The following is a 4,194-nucleotide window of genomic DNA, read 5'->3' as shown; positions in this document are numbered from 1 at the left end:
GGGTGGGTGGTTCCTGAAAGTGGAAAGAATGGCAAGTACCAAGGCATAAGGTAAAGAAGGGTGTATGGTGAACTTGAGACATGAGTGATACACAAGATTTTTCAAAAGTTGGTTTTGGAACATTCTTTTCTACCCAAAGAAGGGTGAAGTAATCTATAAAGAAAAAGAGAAACTTCTGGAAGCTTTAGTAAAGCAAGTTACACGATGTATGTGAGGAGTGTAACTAACATTCACCAAACCTTTTACTAGTGCTTTTTCAGGCATGTGGAAGATTATTGCCTCATCGCTTTCAAAATGAAGTGTGACCACTTTGGTCAATGAGATGTGAAATAGATGTAGCAAGTGTCACAGTAGTTGGCAGCTTTTAGAGCCGTTTTTGATTCGCTGAATTCTCTTCCCCTTCAGAGGAGATCAGAGAACAGGTTGAGTGGGAATTTCCAGGAGGTTTCTGAGTGGTTTTGATAAGCAGAACCCCCGGCCCCGCAACCCCTTTCCCACCTCCTTATACCCTGTGAAGAAAATATGTGTGTATGTGTGAGTCACTCAGTCATGTCCGACTCTTTGCGCCAGGTTCCTCTGTCCTTGGAATTCTCCAGGCAAGAATACTGGAGTGGGTTGCCATTTCCTTCCCCAGAATGTGTATAAATGGAGAAGAAGAGTCTTATTGGAAGCCTCAGAAGTTTGGGGGTTATTTGCAGATGCCCCCAAGGTAACTGGTTCTTTCTGATCCAAAGTGAGCTTTTATTCAGACAGTAACATGGAAGGGATTTCAGAGGACAAACATTGCAGAGAACCAGCTAGAAGGCTACCATAGTTCACAGATGATAAGTCCAGGCCCTGGGAAGGGCCATGATCATAGAAAAGCAGAGAAAGAGTTTGGAGATGTAATGGCAAGAACTGATATGAATTGAAAATAATTCTGAGACTGTGAAGAGCCTCCTGATGAAAGTGAAAGAGGAGAGTGAAAAAGTTAGCTTAAAACTCAACATTCAGAAAACTAAGATTATGGCATCCAGTCCCATCACTTCATGGCAAGTAGATGGGGAAACAATGGAAACAATGACAGACTTAATTTTCTTGGGCTCCAAAATGACTGCAGATGATGACTACAGCCATGAAATTAAAAGATGTTTACTCCTTGGAAGAAAAGTTATGACCAACCTAGACAGCATATTAAAAAACAGAGACATTACTTTGCCAACAAAGGTCTGTCTAGTCAAAGCTATGGTTTTTCCAGTATGTAAGGATGTGAGAGTTGGACTATAAAGAAAGCTGAGCACTGAAGAGTTGATGCTTTTGAACTGTGGTGTTGGAGAAGACTTTTGAGAGTCCCTTGGACTGCAAGGAGATCAAACCAATCAATCCTAAAGGAAATCAGTCCTGAATATTCATTGGAAGGACTGATGCTGAAGCTGAAACTCCAATACTTTGGCCACCTGATGCGAAGAATTGACTCACTGGAAAAGACCCTGATGCTGGGAAAGATTGAAGGCAGGTGGAGAAGGGGATGATAGAGGATGAGATGTTTGGATGGCATCACCGACTCTATGGACATGAGTTTGAGTAAGCTCGGGAGTTGGTGATGGACAGGGAAGCCTGGTGTCCACAGGGTCGCAAAGAGTCGAACACAACTGAGTGACTGAACTGAACTGAACTGAATTGAGACTGTGAAAGAACCTGTGTCTAATTGTTTTCGAGTATTTAAAACAGAAGGTTCTTGAAAGAAGAGAGATGACTAAGTGCTGAGGTGAAGTTTGAAAATAATTAATTTAAAATGTAATTAATATTAAATTTAATCTTTCAGAAAGATTGAAGAAGGAGCTACTAACAGTCTGGCAAAATACATCACGTCAAAAGCCTAGGCACGTTCCTATCCAGAGAAGGCTATAGAAAGATCATAAACTTTGGAAGAAATCAGACCTGGGTGTGAATCCTGAGTGAATTTGTCAAGTCATCCAGTTTCATTCATTCAGCAAATAGTAAACAACTTCATTCATGCACTAACTTCATTCATTCAATAACATTAAAGAACACCAAAAAGGCCACTGTCCTACTGGAGCTGAACTCCAAAAACAGGGAAGCAAACACTACACATTTAAGCCCTGTGCAGAAAACAGACCTGATATTGTGACCATGAAAAGGGGGCAAAAACAATAATACAGGCCTTGTCAAAGGTCATTACCATTTCACTTTGTTCAAAACTCTCATCTGGCACCAAGTCAAAAGCAGAGATTTCTGTGTCCTTTGTACTTACAAAAAGGACTGCCCTCACTTTCCTTTTGTTTTATACATTTCAAGAGCCAGCTGGGAAACTGTCCATTCTGAGACCATTTTTTAAAAAATCAAAAATTCTGGTTAATTAACACCATCTAGTGAGCATACCCTGAATGTTCACTGGAAGGGCTGACGCTGACTGCTGAATTAGGTTCCCACAGTTGTTTAAGGTGGGCACACTGATGATGCCGATTTACAGAAGAAAAGACCCTAAGCCACACTAGTAAGTGTGGAAAAGATGCAAAATCTAAACTGTACTGCAGAGACCACACTTAACAACTCCTGCCTCCCAACCCTGTTTACATCACAAGTTTCTTTCCTGCTCTTTTGTAGCATTAGAAGTGACTTGCAGTTGACTGTTGCCACCCCTTCTAAAGTCAATAAAGCCTAGCCTGGATTTCAGTCAAAACGACATTGTTTCAAGAAAAGGCAATTGAAATCCAAATTAAGAAAGCTCTGGACTTCAACATATGGAAGGAGCATTTAACTCCAGCATTGAGAGTTTTTATTTTTTCCAGGAAGTAATGTCAGTTCATGCAAGACTGTCACAGGCCTCTAAGTATTCTTGGACCCTTATTTTATCAACAGAGCACCTTATATCTCATCTAATAAGGATGGCAGGAGAAAGTTTCATAAGAAATCTTCTTATCAATGTGGAGAAGCTATAGCAACATCGTGGGAAACTCCAGAGAGCTTAAATAAAGATACTTCAACATCTAGGGACTTCCCGGGTGGTGCTAGAGGTAAAGAACCCACCTGCCAATGCAGGAGACCAAAGAGACTTGGGTTCGCTCGATCCCTGATTGGGAAGATCCCCTGGAGGAAAGCGTGACAGCCCACTCCAGTATTCTTGCCTGGAGAATGCCATTCTCAGAGGAGACGGGCAGGCCATGGGGTTGCAAAGAGTCAGACCCAGCTGAAGCAACTTAGCACGCAGGCACCTAAGTATACAGACTCCCATTGCTGGGGAGTCCGATGTAATTGGCTTGGGATGTTTTAGGATTTTTAGAGGCTCCATAAGAGATACTAATATACAGCCAGAGTTGACATTTGGTGGCGTAAAAAGAAGAGAGGGGAGTTTATAATTATTCCCTCTACAACCATAAAGGGGAGTGTGCACCTTCACTGTCAGGGTTTCACCTACCTACAGAGGTCTAATATACCATGACCCCATTCTAATTGCAAACAAGTGGTTCTCCACCATCAGCCATCAAACCACACATTTCACACGTGGTATCTGATGACCAGCTACTGCAGACATCAGCAACCCTGATACAGAGTAAAGGTTCTTAACCTGGAGATGGAATTCAGATGGTCTGTGAACCGTGGATGGGAATCAATACTCCATCTGTCTTTTCACTAAACTTTCTTGGGAGACCAGCAGTTTCTTCAGTTATGAACACAGCTAACAAACCGCAACAGTATCGGCAGTTCCTGAGACTGTACCCACTGGTATCTTTAGGTCACGTTTCAGTTTTGCAGTCATCACTACTTTGATTTACGGTTGTTTAACAGATCTGCTGTTAGATCGAAATATTCGGTGCAATAATCATGATGCATGTATGTTACTAGATCATGACTTTACTACTTTGATAATTTGTTCCAGTAAAACGGATTCTGAGAATGGCAATACTGTAGGAAGGATCTGAATGCTTCGCCAGAGCCCATGTGGTCAGTGGCACAAGAAAAGGGCACAAGCCCTGCTCTGCACACGGTGCCCAGCACGTCCGCCTCCAAGGCCACCTCAGGAAAGGAGAAGCGCCCTCTCAGGCCGGAGGCACCCCGACAAAGCTGGCGCGCGGCCTCCCGTGCACTTCCGCAGATAAGATTTAACGTGAAAAGCCAGTTCAACGCGGCGGAGAATCGGCTGGATGAGCTTTCCCTTTCCCCTCAGCTGCCTCCTGCTCTTGGCATTTCCGC

The 4,194-nt window shown here is 43.0% G+C and overlaps 1 protein-coding gene across 1 annotated transcript in view; it reads right to left on the bottom strand.

The window, feature by feature from the left end:
- COL4A4 (collagen, type IV, alpha 4) overlaps positions 1-4,194 on the bottom strand; it is a 150,975-nt gene that overhangs the window by 145,882 nt on the left and 899 nt on the right. The window lies entirely within an intron of this gene.

The sequence above is a fragment of the Bison bison genome, unplaced genomic scaffold, assembly GCF_000754665.1.
Source record: "Bison bison bison isolate TAMUID 2011002044 unplaced genomic scaffold, Bison_UMD1.0 scf7180017864068, whole genome shotgun sequence".
Taxonomy (NCBI): Eukaryota; Metazoa; Chordata; class Mammalia; order Artiodactyla; family Bovidae; genus Bison; species Bison bison.
Note: the sequence above shows the minus strand (reverse complement) of the source record. Positions and strands in the feature narration are given on the sequence as shown.